This window comes from Capsicum annuum, chromosome 1 (assembly GCF_002878395.1).
Source record: "Capsicum annuum cultivar UCD-10X-F1 chromosome 1, UCD10Xv1.1, whole genome shotgun sequence".
Classification (NCBI taxonomy): Eukaryota; Viridiplantae; Streptophyta; class Magnoliopsida; order Solanales; family Solanaceae; genus Capsicum; species Capsicum annuum.
The window spans coordinates 88,895,015-88,915,684 of NC_061111.1; positions in this window are offsets into that span (position 1 = coordinate 88,895,015).

A 20,670-nucleotide genomic window follows, 5' to 3' on the forward strand; every position below is an offset into this window, starting at 1 on the left:
TTGTGGTATTGCATAGCTTATTCAAGCATCAACCCACCCTCTTGCATCATTGAATTTAGTAAGTTATCTTAACTCCCTCGATTTAGAAACAATTATATGCTAAGAACTTGTATATAGAAAAAGGTCTAAAATAGTGTTTTCATTGCTAACTGCATGCTTAGTTGTAATAATTGTTATGATTAGCTATTGTAGTTGGTGTACACGCTAATGGGAAAGTCTTGAGTACCCAAATTTATGCTTTAAACGGTCAAAGCAATTGTGTGCACCGTGTGTTCAATAGAATACCTCAAAGAGTCAAATCTTAATTCTTTCAAGTTTAGAAGCTGTAATCACACATTCTAGATTTTAATACATTATTTTTAATGCTTTCATTCCTAGTTGAAATGAGGGATTAGAGTTTAAAATTTCATTTTAAAGTAATGAACAGAAATTGTCAACTCGGTCTCAGGTACCACAATTGCGGTCCCAATGACCGTGGTCGCATCACCACAGTCGTGGTCAACACTCCATGATCGCTATACCTGAGGAAAGTTTTAGGAATATTTCAAAACTTCTAAACATCCCTCACTGACCTCAAAACCTTCATAACACTACACATGAGCTAACCTGTTTGATTTAGCATGTTTTCGGTATTATAATACGAACGTTAGCCCAAGTTGCATTGTATACAGGTTCTCAGCCTAAAAATGGGAGATTTTGATAATACTCAATTCATGGTTGCACAATGCCAGCACACCTACAACAATGATTACCACAGGAATAAGCTACTCTCTGAAAGGGGTATTAGCTTAGACAAGGTAAAGGAAAAGCTCCCAGAATTCCATGCTAGACTCACTGCAAGTGGATGTGTTTTACCCTGGAACCCTGATATGCTAATGAGTAGTGGGTGCATGAGTTCAATGCAAACCTCAACGTGGTTTCTCTTATAAACCCAATGATGATAATTTGGGGCAAGCAGGTGAACTTCAGAGTGGAGCAGGTAAATGCAGTGTATGGATTCCCACATGCTAACATGGGGCAGTTCCAGGAAAGAGCATGTGAGCCGGGGACCTGGATGGCCAAAATTTTATATACTGGAAAAGCAGTTCCCTGGTTCATCACTAAGAGAGATAATTTGATGAAAGACTTCACAGTAGAAGACAGGTTTTGGTTGAACATCGTATGCAGTCGAGTATCGTCATGCACCAATATGACTATTGTCACAGATTTAAGAGCTCGGATGGTGGCTTGCATCCTATCTGGCATCCCACTTAATGTGTGTGAGATTGTTCTTTCATAGTGGAGGTATTTCCAGACTCATAGAGGTACACACCTTCTCCCTTCCCTTATCATTGATCTTTCCAAGAGGGCAGGATTGGATAAATATACTACAGATACTTAGGTGCATCCAGGCTCCCTTATCTACCTACTCAAATTTAGAGGTGAGGGTTCCCCAGGTCAGAGTAAGAAGATAAAAATAGACACGGGCAAATCAGTCCAAGAGGACATAGATTCTTCTAGAACTTTGTCAGCTAACCCTCTCAGTGATATCTCAAGTCAAATAAGGAAGGTTAGGGAGCTAGTGTCCAGATTGCCTCAAGGACCAGGAGAGCCATCCACCACTCATCACTCATATGTAACTCGGTCAGATTATGACATATATCGTGAGGAGTAGAAGAAGTAGGGAGATGCTGTTTCCAGTTTAGAGAGAGACTACTTAGCCTTGGTAAGATCACACAGGGACCTCAAGGAGTCATATGAGAAGATGGTAAAGAGAGAGAAGAAAAGAGATATTCTTCAAGAAGCTATGCAAAGTGGTAAAGGGTATCTTTAAGATGCTCAAACTTAATGAGTGACTACCTTCATCGAGGTTAGATAGTGAAGATGAGGCCCCTGCTGATTAGTCAGCTAGTGATGTTGATTATAATGGTGCAGAGTCAGTAGGAGAGAGCAGCTCTTGAGGAAGATTCAGGGAGACCTTTCTTACTCTTGCTTTATTTCACATGCAGCGAGGACACTGCATTCCTTTTAGTTAGCGGTGCCCCTGGATTTATAGTGTTGATGTTATGATGCTGCGTATTTCTTTTTATGTGATTATTTTGTAATGATATTTTGGATATTATTTTTGTTTGGGTTCGAGATGGTACAATGTTGGGTACCCTGATGGCACCCATATTTTATGGATTATCATGCTTTTATTTTATTTTTAGTATTCTTTTAATATAATTTTATTTTAATTTTGGTGATGTATTACTAGTTTTGCCCTATGGTGGATTGATTGATGACATTCTTAAGTGTGAAGCATCATGTCTGGGTTTTGAGGCAAAGGTGTAAGGGAAGTCTGAGTACCCGTAGCATAAAAGTCAAAAATACAACAGAAGTATGAGTACCTGTGACATTGTATATTGTAAAGTTGGGGTTACTTTGTACACCATTGGCGAATTGTGAGTAGCCAATTGGATAGTTTCCCCGTTTTGAGCCTCAATGTGAGACTAAGGCTTTGGTTGCTGCCATATTTTAGAAAATTGTGTGTAGTACTAATGTAAAATGAACAACCCCCTCCGTCCAAAATATTTTAGAACAAAAATCAAGGGCATGGACGTGAACAATTTTGTAATAAAACTTTTTCTCTTTTTGTGGCTTCATAAATCTTGACTTATGAATAAAAATAGATACTCCCATTTTTTCTCTCGTAGGAGGGACATTTGAGCCCCATGGCGAATTTTGCATACCATGTGTGGTGAGATTTTGGTATTCATCTCTCATACACTTGTGTTATCTAGAACTTTCCCCGTTAGTCTTTTAAAGCTATTATATTTGGTTGGAGAAATGATCTTAGGCCACCTTTGTGATTTTGGAAGCCCGCTCTAGCCTAAAAATCCTATCCAAGCATTAATATAATCCCTAGTTACCCACTTTGAGCCTTTGGACCTTTTGTTGGAAAATATATTACAAGCTGTAAACCATTCTTTTTATTCCTCTTTTGAACCATACCCTTCTTGAACTTAAAAATGTAATTTGAGGCTAAAAGTCGAAGTTGGGGGTGGTAAAAAATGATGAAAGTAAGTTTGGTGCCACAAAGTGTTAGTTATATGCCTAATGTGCCTAGACTTTGAAGAGAATCAAATAGAAGAAGAAAGAGTTGAACAAAGGAAAGAATTTAGTGAAAGTCCAAGAGAAAGAGATGAAAGAAGTTGGGTAAACAAAGGAAATAAAAGGTAGGCATGATTAAATAGAGAAAATAAAGAAGAGTGGTCCATAGTCAAAATGGAGGATTGAAAAAGTGTGATGTAGATGTTAAAGGAAGGGTGTATCCATGTTATTCCCCAATGATATAATACCCTAACCCGAACCTGCGTTACAAGCCTAGAAATCCCTTTAAGATCTCCAACCATTTACTTTCTTTGTGGAGGCAATTGAAAATAGGGGCAAGCCTATGGAATGATACTTGTTGCATGGAGATTTCTTTTGTGAGGGAGAGAGTTGTGGACTTAAAATTCCTTGTTGCATATTTTGTCGAAATTTTTTTCTCGTGAGGTAAGCATGTGAAACAAGTTGAGGTGGATGATTTTGTCACCTTCTGGAAATGAGGTAAATGGAGTATAGCTTAGTTATGTTCAAAAGAGAGTCATTTATAGAGTATTGGTTTTTTTTTGCTTGGTCTCTCATTGAAGTCCTATGTAGCTTTGAATATAGAAATTTTATAGTGAGGGGCGTAGTGAAATTTCCTTAGCCCATGTGCAATGAGCTACTGGTGGTAGTGACTAAGGTTAAAGTCATTGTAATCTTTAAGGCATGAAGTTTGGGAATAAATGATTGTGTCTCATGGTAAGAGGTAGTGTTTCTAGAGGACAAGAAAAAGCTTTAAGTTAGGGGTGTTGATGAGTGGTTATTTTACCACTCAATCACACTAAACATTCATACACATTACCTTATTTTGGATGAATAAATGAGACATAATTACATTTAATTACTCTAATATCCATTCTTTGCAGGCATAGAATTGAAGGGATGGAAATATGTGGAATGGAGCTTAAAATGCTAAAAGAGGAGAAGAAAAAGTGCAGCTAAGGACCGGCAACAGAAAAGCCTCAAGTACCGCAGTCATGGTCCATTGACCGCGATCGCGGCAGTCAAGCTAAATGTCAATCAAATGCGATTGTGTGAGTTAGCCACGGTAGCATAACCACAGTCACCGATAAGTTGGTGCGATCGTGACTCAGCGAAAATATTCAGCCCAAGGGCAAAATTAGAAATCCACGTGGCTGATCCTATTTTTGACAAAAAGACTCAAACCCTAACCTCATGTATCATAATATATCTTTCCCAATTTTTAGGTTTTAGCTCTTGACTCCATAGCCTCCATTTTTGGAGAAGAAAATATTGTGTAAATTTTGGGTGAAGAATACATTGGAGACTTTCTTAGTGGAAGATTTGCTCACTACCATTGTTACTATTGGGGGAGAGCCAAGTTTGAAGTAATATTTTCTTAAATCTTCAACAATTTATTTCGATGGAGATTATAGGTATATCTATGCTTATTTATCTTATATGTAGCTAAATCTCGCTCTTGGAGTTATGTGTGAATAGGGGTTAAAGGGTGTATGGGTTGTTAATGTTAGCATCAATTTGGTAATTCATGTTTATGGATTTTATCATTGCTATGCTAATTTGGTTGGGATTTGATGGTTGAAATCCCCAAATACTCACATGGGTTTGATGAGTGAAAGCTCCAAGCTCTAGAAATTTCAAATCCATCTTTGCAAGAAGGGTTTTGGGTGAACTGTAGGAATCCATATCATCCTTCAAAGAGGGATGTGGAAACCAAAGCAATAATAGACAATTATGTGTGTAGTTTGCTAAATTTTCACTATCTTAGACATAAGGGTGGATGTGAGGTTGACTATACCATGGGTATCATGCTAGAAATAGGGTTTCCTAGATTGAGGTTTTGGTTACAAATTGTTGGACACACCTATCAGGTATTCGAAAGAATCAATAGGTGAAAGTCTGGTGTTTCGTTGAAAGACTAATATCAAAATCCATAACCAAACCTACCCATACTTGGCTTACTAATTTGATGTTGAATGCTAATGCCCACATATCACTCCCTTAGTAATGCATAACCCCAAGGTCCGTGCATAATTGTTAAAACTCTAATTATTCGTAGCCCCAGGTTTATACTAGAAAAACCCAAAAAGAAATATAAGTTTAGATACCTATCTCCCCTATTTTTATCTTTTTGTATCATTGGTTTGAATTTAGCTCGTATCTATTATTCCATATCAATTTGATCATCACTCACATTATTTCTCATGGATTTGACCTCGACTCCAAAGTTGAGTAAATATATTGACGATGACCACCTTGTACTGAAATTAATGTGTAAGTTGAGTGTTATCACTCATTCCCAGTTCTAGATAAATCAATTTAGATATTAGCTTGATAATAAGTTAATATGAATTGTTTCAACTCAAATTGATCGATTGACGACTCAGGACAGGAGGAACGTAATACAAACATCACGCAATTGCAAAGACTCAATTGAAGTTGTAGTTGACCCTATGAACTCATCCCTAGTTCTAGCTAAATCAATTTAGGTATTACCTTTATAATACTTTAATATGAATTATTTCAACTCAGATTGATCGATTGACAATTCAGGCCGGACGGAATGCAAAACCAACATCACTTAATTGCAAATACTCAATTGAAGTTATAGTTAACCCTATGAACTCATCCCTAGTTCTAGCTAAATTAATTTAGGTATTAGCTTGATAATAAGTTAATATTAATCATTTCAACTCAGGTCGGGAAGAATGCAATACCAATATCATGCAATTGAATAGACTCAATTAAAATTGTAGTTGACCCTATGAACTCATCTCCAGTTTTGGATATTGATATCTATTGCAATAGATTACCTATCTGTTGTAAATTATCAAATAAACATTTACATCTATTGCGATAGATGATTGGGCTATTGAAAATTTTCAAATAGATATTTATATCTGTTGCAACAGATGACATAGCTGTTTGAAATTCATTTCTTTATTTTAAAGCAATTTTTTTCCAAAATACTAAGGCGGTAAAAAATATTTCTTAGATAACTCAAAAATCTCCTCATTGAGTTGTCATATCTTATCTTTTAAATGTCACCCATCTCCTCATCGCCCTCAAAGTTATTAATGAATATTTAAACTCATCTCTAAAATTATCTTTCCTTCATCCATAAATTAATTTATCTCTCTTATTTTTCTTTATTCCTCTTTAGGGTTATCACAATCATCTTTTTTTTCTCTCTTTTCTCTCTTCTTTCTCATGAGAATCCTTTTGGATCTCAATCGATCTATATCTTTTCTCGATTGAAATTACTTTTTTAATCCCCTTGCTTTTGACATTGCGGGTATGGTTCACTATTATTTTTTCATTCTCGTATTCTTTTTGCAAGCTATTTAAACTAGTTTTTTACATCCATTTTTAAATTAATTACCCATATCTTATTTATTGAGAAAATTGAAGGAAAGGTGACTTTTAATCCTTGAATGAATGAACCATTATTTTTTAAAAATATGCAAAACAAAGTCATCTGTTGGGAGAACTTTAAAAGCCTTGTTGGCAGTTTTATTTTTTTTGTATGTTTTTTATTTGTTTCTTTGTTGTTGATGTTGTTATTGATGTTAATGTTGAGATTGTTTTCAATAGATGTAGAATTTATCAAAATAGATGGGTAATATCTTATAACAGATGGACAATCTATTGTAACAGGCTATACATCTATTGCAACAGTTGGGGACTCTCTTGCTGATGGGGAAGATGTTGAACAGATGTTGAAATTTATTATATTTATTCAATTTTGCATTACCTTTTTTTTTAAATTATGCATACATCAATTGTGATGTTCTTTTTGATCTTCTCTTATTTGACATCAATTATTTTTCTCTTATTTGTAGATATAAGGAAGTGTGAATTGATCAACTTTTGCCTGACCAACATAAAAGGCTTCAGAAAAGATGGGTTAGGAGGAATAAGATGCTTGCAGATGGAACCACTTCATATGTGGGAGGTATGTATTACTGATCATGTTATCGTGAAAACACATATAAAGTACGCTAATTTTGTGAATGTTGTTTTTCATTGATTAGGTATTGATCATTGGAACAAGATATCTGCAATTTTACAGTTAAGTTTGATAGGTCTAAATAGATAAGGCTGAGCGACTATGAATAAGGTTTTGATACCCTGTTAGGATTTAATGACGGTTGTTGCTCATGTTTATGTGTCAAGTTTTTTGAAGAGGTCAAGTTTTGGTGGTATTGTAAAAGATTCTATAGCAATTGGACTAAATTTAAGGATGCATTGGACACGGAGAAGGCCTTCAAATACTCCCACTACTGCAACCAAGAACAAAAATCAATATAGTTGTTGACCTAGCCCAAATTTATATGGTTGGGTTGCTCTGGGTGATGATTATAAGGCAAAAGGTGCGGTAGAAGAATACTTGCGAAGGAAAAGGGAATTTGATGAAGATTATACCATCTGAGACCTAATTGAACAGGAAACATAGGATAGCAAACAAGGAAGGTGTAGCAAATATGGATGATGAAATTGACTTAAAATATGAGAAATATGAATCAAGTACAAATATAAAAGTGTATCCAGTAATAAAAATCCATCTGTCATCTCTCTTAAAGAAAAATAGTGTTGCTGGGCACTTTGATATGGAGCTGCGACTAGCTATCATGTTCAGAATGATCACCTACATAGAAAATAACAGAACACCAAGAAAGAAACTTTATGGGTACCTAGGTGTAATGACCCGAGACTACCCCCTAGTCGTCACACGGTACTTACGACCCTAAAGGACCACAAGCTAACCCATGAATGATATCTATTGTGACCACTGGACAATAATACTGAGATAATTGTGGAATAATAGGATGAAATATAGTAAGGTTCAAAATATCTAAAATACTAATAATGAATAATAACATCTAAATCTGAAATACTGTCTGAAAATATAGTCTAAAAAGACTCTAACTGAATCTTTCTGAAAGTGGAGTTGATGGGACAATCCCCCAACTAACTCCATCTACTAAAATACAGCTAGCTAAAGTACTGGAATAAAAGCATATCCTCGATAGATGAGGACTCACTACTAAATCTACTGCTATTGGCCGAATCTAAATCTACTATGTGTAGTCGGGAGCCTGAGCATCCAAACCTATGATATGAAATATCATAGCATAGGAAAGTATGTGTTAGTACATGGGAATATACTAGTATGCTAAATAAGGTAAGGCTGAATGCATGGGTTCATATGCATGAACAATAACTAACTAAATGATATACAAGAGCTGGATTAGCATACATGGAGGATCTATAACTACTGAACATACTGTGCATACTGTGACTGAGTATACTGAAACTGAATCTAATAACTAATAACTGAATATACTGATAATCTGGGATCACTGATAATCTAAATTACTATTAACTGAGTGACTGTATCTGACAGTCCTAATTTTATAGAAGTGAACTGAGTTCTATTCTGAAGATTGAAATCGAAACTGAAACTGTGGGAGGTAATTATCTAAATGACATGCCCCAATCTAAACTAATAGGGTTCCAATCTATAACCCTAATTGGAAGGGTGCCAGTACCATGCCATGGGTAAAGACAAGCTGAAGAGTAACCCTTTACTGGCAGGTTCCCTAAATAAGAACGGTGGTACCCTCTACTGGCAGGTAGAGCACCTCATCAACCCTCAACTAGCAGGTTTGATGTCTCAACTTATGCTGGCTACGTAGTTCTGGTACACAAGGACTGCTTCTAAGGATCATACCCTCTGCTGGCAGGTGATCCTCCATCTTTGGGTTTACTCGATGTTGAATTCTACTCCCAACTGAAAGACACTAAACTGAGTATACTGAACTGGACTAGACTGATACTGAGATTGCTGAGTTTTCCTAAGTTTTGTAACTGGCTGAATTCTACTGAGTTCTATAACGGACTGAGAGTACTACTGATCGTGACATGACAGATACTATTAAATACCTGACACTGGCTCTAAGTAACAGCTAGATTGTCGGGTATTAAATACCCCCGGGACTCGATAGCATGAAAAGTAAAGAAAAGCATAATCTAGAATAACATAACAATGTTCACTTGGACATAGTTCATTCATAGAGTAATTTCATCAAACACTTATGATACATTAACTTGTACATAAATGGGAAATACATGTTAGCATGGTGGCACGATGCTGTGGTATCGCATTTCCACTAGTGCTTTTGACATATTAATATTTAAGCATGGAAAAGCACTGGTGCAATGTAAATTCCATGAAATAAGCATCCAATTTTGTTGTCCTCCGGCAAATCAAGATCTTTCCCAATATTGTCGGAGGACAATAAAATTAGATGCTTATTTCATTGAATTTACATTACACCAGTGTTTTTCCATGCTTAGCTGCTAATATGTCAAAAGCACTGGTGCAATTTACATTTCCATCCATTTGATTATTTTCAAGAGCTCTAACAACTGCACGGGATTCACATACTACAACAAGCATTTGATTTTCTTCAAGATATGTTGAAAGCATGGTAAGGTAGGAAAACACAATCAATTACATCGATATTGCTAAGGAAGTAATTATACTCAATCTTGTTTGTGGTTCTGATCAGGTCAATAACAATGGACCTAATTGAAACCACAAACAAGAAGGCATGGGATGTAATTTAAAATTAAGAAATTGTCGTCTTGGCTTGATTCCTTATTTTAACTTCAGTTGTTCTTGGCACAAGTTTTCCTGACTTAATGTACATCATTTCAACCCTAGATATCCACAAAGATACTTTCTTGGTGTTCTGTTATTTTCTATGTTGGTGATTATTCCGACCACGCTAACTAGGCCCAATTTCCTCACAAAGTGTCCAGCTGGACTATTTTTTTTTTAGAGAGACAACAGATGAATTTTCATTACTGGATAAACTTTCATATTTGCACTTAATTCAAATTTCTCATGTTTTAAGTCAATTTCATCGGCCTGATTCGCTAGAAGTTCCTTGCTTGTGCACCCTATGTTTCCTCTTCAATTAGCTCTCAGATGATATATTTTATTTTTAATTTAAATAGGACAACATGGCCTTTTATTGATTTTCAACAAAATTTGTACAAAATGTTGGACTATTAAGTGTCCCATACCTGAATACATATACAAAATAAAACAAAATGACCAAATAAGAAAGTGGACAGTCTCTTTTCTTTGCTGCGTCTTCATCCATGATACAACACTCTGATATCTCCAATGAAATTCCAACCTAAGCTCTTCAATTTCTTCTACAAGCAATGATGAGATAATTCTGAGCTTGCATAATTCTCTTCTTAACTTTGCATCTTGAATAGCTAATAACATTGAGTTGGAAATATCCTTTTCCTTTAAATTTTGGAAGTGTAAATCCATGAAATTGACTGGGCTTTGAGTGCATTTTATCATAGGCATTTTAAATTCTCACAAATGCCATGAAATCACTCAATCGGAGATTTCTCCATCTCACTTATCACAGAACTATACTTTTTCTCCTCAGATAAGTTTACTCCATTTTCCTTCTCTATTTTCCTTGATTTATTCAAGATTATTACTCATTTTAAATTTTTAACAGTTTGAGCTCAGCGAAGCTAATACCACTATCCTAAAACCCAAATTGAGTATTAATCCAAATAAATTAGGTAAATCCTCCATACAATTATAATTATCACTTATCGTAGTTACCTTCTGTTATTTTCGCAAATGATGTATGCTTTGCTATCAACCAGCTTAAAATTGCATAACCTGCATAACTGTTGTTGTGGTTTATTGAAAAACAATTCTAATTTCATAATTGGCTATCCAAATAATATTCCCCATTTTGCATGTTTTGAAATCTGGAATTAGGGACATGAAATTTATCCATGTTCAGTAGAACTTTAGCTTCCTTTGGTAATTGCTAATAAGTTGAAAAAGTTAATCTTTCTGTTCCTACAAAAACAAAAATTCTGTTAGCAATAAAATCAGCTACTTTGTTGCCCTCCGTGCAGATGTGATTCAGGACCACCTGCACCCCTTTCATTAACTCCTAAATTTTTCTTATTTCCATAGCTATTAACCAAGGAATCTCCCAATATCCTTCTACAAAATTCTTAACAGCCAAAGAATCAGTCTCTAAAACCAAAGGAAATAAGTTGAGATAAGCACAGTATTCCAAGCCCAATCTCATAGCCATCACCTCAGCCATTAAATTATTAGACACCCCAATACTTCTACATTCTGCAAACACCAGATTTCCTTGATCATCTCTAATACAGTAAACACTAGAATTGAAACCAAGATTCTCTTTAGATATTCCATCACTATTGCATTTTAAAAAAATAGCTCTAGGAGCTGACTAATACGCCACAGAACAAGCAAGTCTAGGAGAATAATTCTGAAGAAAACTCAGTAATTCCAACCATGATTCTGGAATAGATCTAAACCAGGGATATAGTGTTTTAGTCAACAACAGTAAATTTCTAGTTATTTCTCTTTTCATTCTCCATAATATTATCTTACCTCCATGTTTAATGACATCTCTACCTTTACAAATCTGCCATAAAATAAACATAGGAATTGCCTTAAAATAGGATTTAACTTCGCACTTGTGGACGCATTCCACCATTTAAATACACTATCCTTTATTTGTAAGAAGGGACCTTTAATACCTGCACATGCTGCAAAATAAACCCATATACCATTAACCTTAGAACATATCATAAATAGATGCTCAAAGGTTTTATCAGTTCCACTATTACAGCAATAACAAAGAGCCTCTTCACAAATATCAGTCCTACCAAAACTTCACCTATTGGTAATCTTTTCATCCACAATCTCCAAATGAAAAATGAAACCTTAAAAGGAATTCCCTTCATACATATTCTTTTATAGATCAAAAAACACTTATTTTTATGTCTCACAAAGTCCCAGGCAGCTCTAACACTGAAATTTCCAGAAATATTCAACATCCACCATGCTTTATCCCAATGTTCATTCTCTTGTTTGCACTTTACATTCTATGCAACATGATTATATACTTCATTCCTAAAATTTAACTGCAGGAGATCAGAATTCCATTCTTCATTACTAAAACATTGACTCACTTCTTCTAGCTGATAATTCCTGTATAAATCAATAGGAAGTAAGTAATGTAATGCCCCCAACTGTGTCCAATTATCATACCAAACACTTGAATGACCACATTTAGGTTCCCACCATATTTGTTGATCAAATATCTCCCTAGCTTCAAGCATGTATTTCCATATTAAAGAACCATCCCTCCACTCTACTAGTTGAGGTCTAACTTTCTTACAATATTTAGTCCACATGAAATTGGTTCATAAATATTTTTTAGTTCAAAAATCCACCATAGTTTAGCAAAAATGGCTTTAGAAACATCAAATAATGATCTAAAACCCAACCCCCATCATCTTTAGGACTGCAAATATCATCCCAAGCCACCCAATGCTTATTTCTGGCCACTTTTTTAAAGTTTCATTAAAATTTAGAAAAAATTCTATGTAAATAATGAATAACACGCTTAGGAGGATTAATGGAAGAAAATAAATAAATGAGAATACTTAATAGAACACTATTAATTAAAATAGCTTTACCACCAAATGATAACAATTTTCCTTCCATACTTGCAACTTTCCTTGAACTTTTTTCATCAAATTAGAGAAGTGCACCTTTATTTTCCTTGCATGACCTATAGGACATCCCAAATACATCAATGGAAACTTCTTCTTAGAAAAACCTGTGCATTCTTCCACCTCCTTAATATGTGAATGAGCAGCTTTATGATACATATAGAATGAAATCTTCTCTTTGTTTATCAATTATCTAGATTTCTCTTCATATCTCCTGATAATCCCCATTAGAAGCTTCAAAGCATCCTTATCTATAGATCTAAATATAATGGCATCATCTACATAAGCAAGATGATTAGTATCATCACTCCATTTTGGTAGACCAAAACCCTTATAACCATTTTCCATATATAATGAATTCAGAGCTCTAGAAAGAACTTTTGCAGATAAAATGAATAAAGTAGGTGATAAAGGATTCCCTTGCTTCACCCCCTAGTGGAATGAAAGAAACCATATGCTTGACCATTTATTAGTACAAAGTACTAATTATTAGCTAGTAGTCTCCAAATCTTATCAACCACCTCATTATCAAAACCTATCTTTTGAAGCACTTTGACCAGAAAAATCCAGCTTACCCTATCATAAGCCTTAGCCATATCCAATTTGATAACTTCATTTGCAAGTTTTCCTCTTTTCCCAATATCTGTAATAATCTCCTGAGCTAACATAATATTTTCAGTAATGCTCCTCCCTTTCACAAAACTAGATTGATTCTTTGATACAACATTAGGCAAAATGTCTTATAATCTATCATGAAGAATCCTTGAAATCACCTTATTTAGAAAATTACTCAAACTAATTGGTCTCATATCTAAAAAAAATTGTACGGTATATTTTTTAGGCAATAACACCAAATTAGTATGAATGATGGATTTAGGAAGAGTATAGCCTTGAAAAATGCAATAACCACTTTGTACACATCTTTCCCAACAATATCCCAACATTTTTGAAAAAATAAACTAGAAAATCTATTCGGGCCATACTATCAGCATTAAGTTCAAATATAGATTTTTCAACCTCTTCTCTAGATGGCAGAGCATTAATAGCCCTATTTGAATCAAAAGATACCAAACTAGGAATAAACTTCACCAGTGAATATTTAGCAGCAGTCTGAGTTTCTATGAACTGTTCTTGATAAAAATCCATAGCAGCACTAGCCACCTGATCAAACCATTCAACCCATACTCCCTCTTTATTTTTTATTTTGTTGATAGATAATCTTCTTATTCTTCCATTAACAAGACTATGAAAAAATATTATATTTTTCCCCTTCAGTAAACCACTTGATACCAGCTTTTTGCCTCCAGAATTCTTTCTCATAATGAACATATTTCTTCAGCTCAGCTTGTGCTTTATGAAGAACCATCATGTTTAAAACTGATCGATTATCTTTAAATAATTCCTCTTTCATTCTCACAATTTTCTCTCTAATTATCAACTGCTTGAAAATATCTCCAAAAGTATTTTTGCTCCAACCAGATAAATTCAACTTTGTTCCTTTTAATTTTTGCTTTAGACTCACAAAAATGCACTGTCATCACTTGTTATCCAATTATTTCTGACCACCATTTTGAAATCTTCCTTTTCTGACAAGAATTTCAGAAATCTAAAAGGCTTATTAATAACATAGGACTAACTCCCACAAGACAATAGAAATGGGGCATGATCTGATCTAGTTCTAGCTAAATGTTCTGATTCTATTAACCCAAAACAACCCAAGTATGACTGATTCACCAAAATTGTATCCAACCTTTTGAAAATATATTCATCATCTATTCTGCCATTCCACCAAGTAAATGGACTACCTTTAAATTTGACATCTACAAGATCACAGGAATTCACATAGAAAGTAAAATCCTCATATTCCTGAAGATAAACAAGCAGTCCTCCTATCTTCTCTTCATCGCTTAGAATGACATTAAAATTACCACCAATCAACCAAGGCAGTTGCATTTCCAAATTCAAAGTATATAAATCATCCTATAATGCTATTCTTTCTTATGCATCATATCTGGCATCTATCATTGTAAGTAAAATTGATTAAACAGATTCCAAAAATAATAGGATTAGAGTCAAATATTGTTCAGCATCAAGAATAAGATCCATATGAATATGTTCCTAAATAAATACCCAGATCTTACTATTTTGATTATAATTTGCATAAGGCATGCCTAATCTTCTCTTGTATCTTTGAATTTGCATCACATTCTAGAAAGGCTCCATCAAAGCTATTATAGAAAAGTTATGATGTCTATTCAAGATCTGAATTCTATGGAATGAATTTTGAGTCTTTACAAACCTCACATTACAAAATAATGTTTTTAAACTCATTTTTAAATAGCTTTAGTATTTCTCTTTGGATTTGACCTCTTAGGTACTGATCTTGGGTGTATTTATATGCCTAAGCACCATAATTTATCCATATTTTAGCTATGTTTAGAGAATAAAGTGCCTAGTTTCTTATGTTTTTACTCTACTTCTATGTAATTGAGTTAACCGATGTGATTAGCATGATTTCAGGTATTAATAAGGTAGATGAAGATATTATGTGACTATGAAATGCGGATGGCATATGACACAAGAGAAAGTAGCAACCTGGACCAAATGTGGCGCCTAGAAACTATAATTTGGATCAAATGTGGCGCCTAGAAACTATGTCCAAGACTAGTTTGTCATTTGTAATTAGTTTAGGGACCTAGAAGGCAATTATGAGAGAAAAGATTATTAAAAGGCTTAATGCTGAACTTTTAAGAAGGATTCATTATTCTGTATTTTTTTTTGGAGAGAGCATAGAAGGGCGGCTTAGCTTGAGAGAGAGAGAAAAACATTTTTTGCTCTTGCTCTCAGTATTCGCACACCAAGATCGTCTCCTAGTTTTTGGTATGATGAATATTTCTATTGTGATTTTCATTTTATTCATGAGTAGCTAAGTTTATTAGTTAGGGTTATGGAAGCCTTGTAGCATACAATCTATTATTTTGGGTTTTGAATTCATTATGCATTGATTTGTTTACATCATACTCTCTTTGTTTATCTTGAATTCTCATGGTTGCAAACATGGAGGATATTCCTTAAAACGCAACTTGTTCGAAAGAAAGGTTGTTTTTCAAAAAGGAGAGTAGTGATTAGAAAATAGGATTACCAACCCCTATTTTATATGTTAATGTCTTAGAAGGATTAACTACTTGGAGCTTTCATATTGATTTTGGTAAATGCTTTTGATTCGAGAGAACTAAAGTGAATTAGTCCTTGATGGTTGAGAAACACTAGGATTATGTTATTAAATACAATAAGTTTCTCTATAAGCATGATACATGTATGAATTCGTAAAGCCCAGAGTTAGAAAGTATTGAAAACTACAAGGTGGACATAACCCTAGCTTGCTCTTTCTCTGAATTTGAATACTACTACACTTATTTCATCTTGTTAAATTGAAACCATTAATTTGTGAACTAAATCAAATCCCCCTGTTTATTTTATGAAAACAAATGATTAAAAGTCAACTAATCTGCATACAACTTAATTAGCACCACATTCCTTGTGGGATTTGACCCCAACCTAGTTGGGTTATAGATTTGACAACGACCACTTACTCTCTTGTAAGAGAGGTATAGTTTGGGCATATCAAATTTTGGCATCGTTGCCGGGGAATACGGTTGTCAATTGAGTTTATGTGTGTAAGTTGATTGTTAGTCAAGTTTCCTTATTTTACGTTTATTTGTTGTTTTTGTTTGTTATAGGCTCATTGTTGTTTATTCCACGAACTAGAAGTTCAGGAGAACCATTATTACCCTTCAATCCTGAACCTCATCTCATTGAAAGAATTGCTAACCAACAGGAAGCTGAAAGATTAGCCGCTTTGGCTAATGTTCAATGAAAACTCCAAAATACTGATAACCCAGGGTGGGAACCTAATCCTGATAAAGAGGAACTAGGAGACGATGAGTTGTTGGGGCCAGTTAATTGAAGGCGTGCAGAGGATATAGCTACACCAGTGAATAGAAATGTGAACAGAATTGTCCTTTCAGAGCAAGACCGAAATGCTAAGCTATGCATTTTAATCTAGAGGATGGTGATGATGACTTGGATGAAGCCGGTGCAACAGGGGATACTATTCCTCCGCCCTTAGCACCCGAAGACAAGTTTAATATTACAAGCACTATGATCCAGCTGTTGCAACTCAAAGGGTTATTTGGTGGACTTGTAGGCGAAGACCCAAATGTGAATTTGGTTAATTTTGTCTCAATATGCATGTCGTTTGACAACCCAGGGGTTGGACAAAATGCAATTCGACTGTTCCTATTTCCATTACCTCTATCTGGAGAGGCAACTCTATGGTTAAGTGGGCTAACTCCTGACTCTATTACCAATTGGAGGCAACTGAAAGATGCTTTCCTAGAAAGATTCTTTCTGCCATCCAAGAGAGCATAGTTGAGAGATAAGATAAGCAATTTCAGATAGCTTTCAATTGAAGCTCTCCACGAGACTCGAGAGAGGTTCAAGAAGAATCTTATGTGGTGCCTATATCATCAAATGACCAATGTCCACTGGATGGAGATATTATATCAAGCCTTGAATTCGGTTACCAAGCCAGTGATAGGCAATGCTGTGGGTGGATCATTCATGGACCTCTCTTTTACTGAAGCTTCTAAGATACTTGATCGGATGACAAAGAAGAGTAGAGCTTGGCATAGCAGGGATTCTAAGGTAGCAAGCTATACTGTATCTATTAGCATGACTACAAAATAGAGGCGAAGAGAAGAAGAGCATGACCAGGACATGGCTCACATAAAGACGCAAATGGATCTTCTCACTAAGCATCTATTATCAGGAAAGATAGAGAAGGTTAAAGCTATAGCATCATAGGGGAGGGCTGACTCTAATCCTGAGGAAGAAGCCAATTACTTGAGCAATCAGATGGGTTTCCGAGGTGGTGGCCAAGGAAACCAAGGTTGGAACCATCAAGGAGATTGGAAGAGTAAAAGTGACAGGAGTGCACTGTATATACCTCCTAGAAGCCTTGATAATACTGCCACTAGTTTAGGTAAAATGTCCATAGAGGACATGATGGAGAAACTATTAAAGGGAGTTGAGGCGATAAATTCTGGGGTGACTACTGTAAAGAGTGAAATATCTTCCATGAGTCAACTAGTAAATTTGCACTCAGTCGCTATTAAACAATTGTAGCAGCCGATGAGCCAATTATCCACAGCATTCAACCAAAGACAAAATGAGACTCTACCAAGTGATACAGTTCAGAATTTGAGGACTGATGAATCGTGTATGGCCATTATCACTAGGAGCGGTAAGATGTTATCTATTCCAGGTTTGGGAGCTTCCTCTTATACTGATGAGGTTGAAATAGATTAGGAGATGGTTGATGAATCTCTAGTGGTGCCTGTAGAGTTGGGAGGTTTGAAAAAGAAGAGTGCATAAGTTGAACAACCAACTAAGCCGAAGCATGTTAGTGATGTGGAGCAAGGCATAAGAAAGGAGGTAAAAGTTGCTCCAACTGAAATCCCAAGGATGCCACCCCTATTTCCACAACGATTAAATAAGAAAGAAGATGATGGAAAGTTTAGAAAATTTATGGCTATGTTGAAGCAGTTGACAGAGAATGTGCCCTTAGTTGAAGCACTAGAATAGATGCCCGGATATGCTAAGTTTATGAAAGACCTATTGACAAAGAAAAGGACTGTGATCTATGAAATGGTAGACAATCTTCATCATTGTAGTGCTATTGCTACAAGATCTATTGTCCAAAAGAAAACTGATCCGGGAGCATTTACTATTCCATGTACGATTGGATTGATAAAGTTTGAAAAGTCCCTTTGTGATTTTGGGGCAAGTATTAATCTTATGCCATTGACGATTTTTAAGAAACTGGGTTTGGGAGATCCTACGCCCACCAATATGCAGCTTCTAATGGCGGATAGATTGGTAAAAAGGCCGATTGGGATTCTATATGATGTACTTGTAAAAGTTGTTGATTTTATATTTCCTACCGACTTTGTAATTCTTGATTGTGAAGTGGACTTTGAAGTACCCATAATTTTGGGTAGGCCATTCTTAGCAACTGGGAGAGTGTTAGTTGACATGGAGCTGAATGAGCTTAAATTTAGGCTCAATACGAAAAAAGTTAGCTTTGAAGTATGTCGGTCTATGAAACAACAAAAAGAGATTAGTGTCTTCTCGATTGTTGATGTATTCTATGAAGATGAGCGAGACGTACCATTTAAGGATATATCTTTTGTGGAGACCATTGCTGGTTTGGTTGAACTTGCAAGCAAGGATGTGAGTGACTGCAAAGTGGTTGGACTAGGAATAAAATATTTTCTTGATCCAGTAAATAAGGTACAAAAGGTATCATCGATGTATCTTGACAAAGTATGAGTAGTCAAGATAATTGAGTCGTGCCGCAACATTAAATCAGGAGCTACATGGGAGGCAACCCATGATTTTATTTTCACTTTATTATGTTAAACAAAAATGCAAAAAGAAGAGTCGAGCCACGACCAAAACTACGGTGCTTGGTGGGAGGCAACCTATCTTTCTAATTATTTTTGTTGTTTTTGATTAAGTGTAGGTGCACGAAGTACTAAGGAGAAGATTAGTACCAACTTTGATTTGGAAGCGAGCCATGTCAATGGTGGTAATTTTAGGAGTGATGGGAACATTACAGGTAAGTTGGAGTGGTCAAATGTGTAAGGCTCAAGTATGATTCGCATTAGATTCGCGCTTCGAATTAGGTTAATCCGACCCAAAAAGTTTTGACCTGTGCAACTTTATTTTGTGACTTTTAATGAGGTCTGTGGTGGTAGCATAGGGATTGGGCTGATAGGCCGATCCCAAAGCCCGAATCCCACCATTGACCTCGATGAGGATGTGGGGCGAAGCCTCTGTGGTATGGACCTTTTCGACCAAGAGTGCGCCACGCATCCCATCGCACATGCTCACTAGACCAACTATGCGATACCTTATGTGCTGCATATGAAAATATAGGCGATAGGGTATGCACCGCATATTTTATCGCCTATGCTCACTGCCTCACTTAGCCGATAGCTTAGGTGCCGCCTATGTCAACATAGGCGATAGGTTAGGCGCCGCTTATACCATTGCCTATGCTCACTGCCTCACTTAGGCGATAGCTTAGGCGTCGTCTATATCAACATAGGCTATAGGTTAGGCGTCGTTTATACCATTGCCTATGCTCACTGCCTCACTTAGGCGATAGCTTAGGTGCAACCTACGTCAACATAGGCGATAGGTTAGGCGCCGCTTATACCATTGCCTATGCTCACTGCCTCACATAGGCAATAGGGTATGCGCCACATTTCCAATCGCCTATGCCTACTAGCTGGTTACTTTGCTAATTTTTTTGTAAGAAAATAGTACCAAATAACTTTGCTATTTGCTCCAATGATGATCTTTATGTAGATGGCATAACTTCTAATATGGATGAGAAGTACTAATAGCCAGGTTCTTTATCTTATTATTTGCACTGAGGACAATGCTGAGCTTAAGTGTGGGGTGGCTGGGTACTTTTCTACTTGTTTTGTAAGAAAATATGACCTTCTCCTTAGCATTTTTCTGTGAGAGGATTAGTTATTTTGTTTATTTTGTTAGTTATGTAGTCATAATTAGGTGTTTTTCTCGATGATGGATGGATGACGACCGTCTTAAGAGAAAATTAGTCATTTAATTGCATGTAACTGTTCTTATGGGTCACATGACATTATAACATAAGTATGTGATGGATCAGTACATTTAAAACACCTAGGATCTAGTTGTGACTCTTGTTGTGATTGTTGGTTTTATTTGAATTCATGTAATTGTTGGGTCAAGAATCTATAATGCTCCTAATTGAGTTGACCATGTGCCATGAGTGTGTAAGACTGTTGTATATTCCTTATTACAACTGATGCTAGAACTTGCCTGGTGTGTGTGCAAAGGGAAATAAAGATTGTGAGT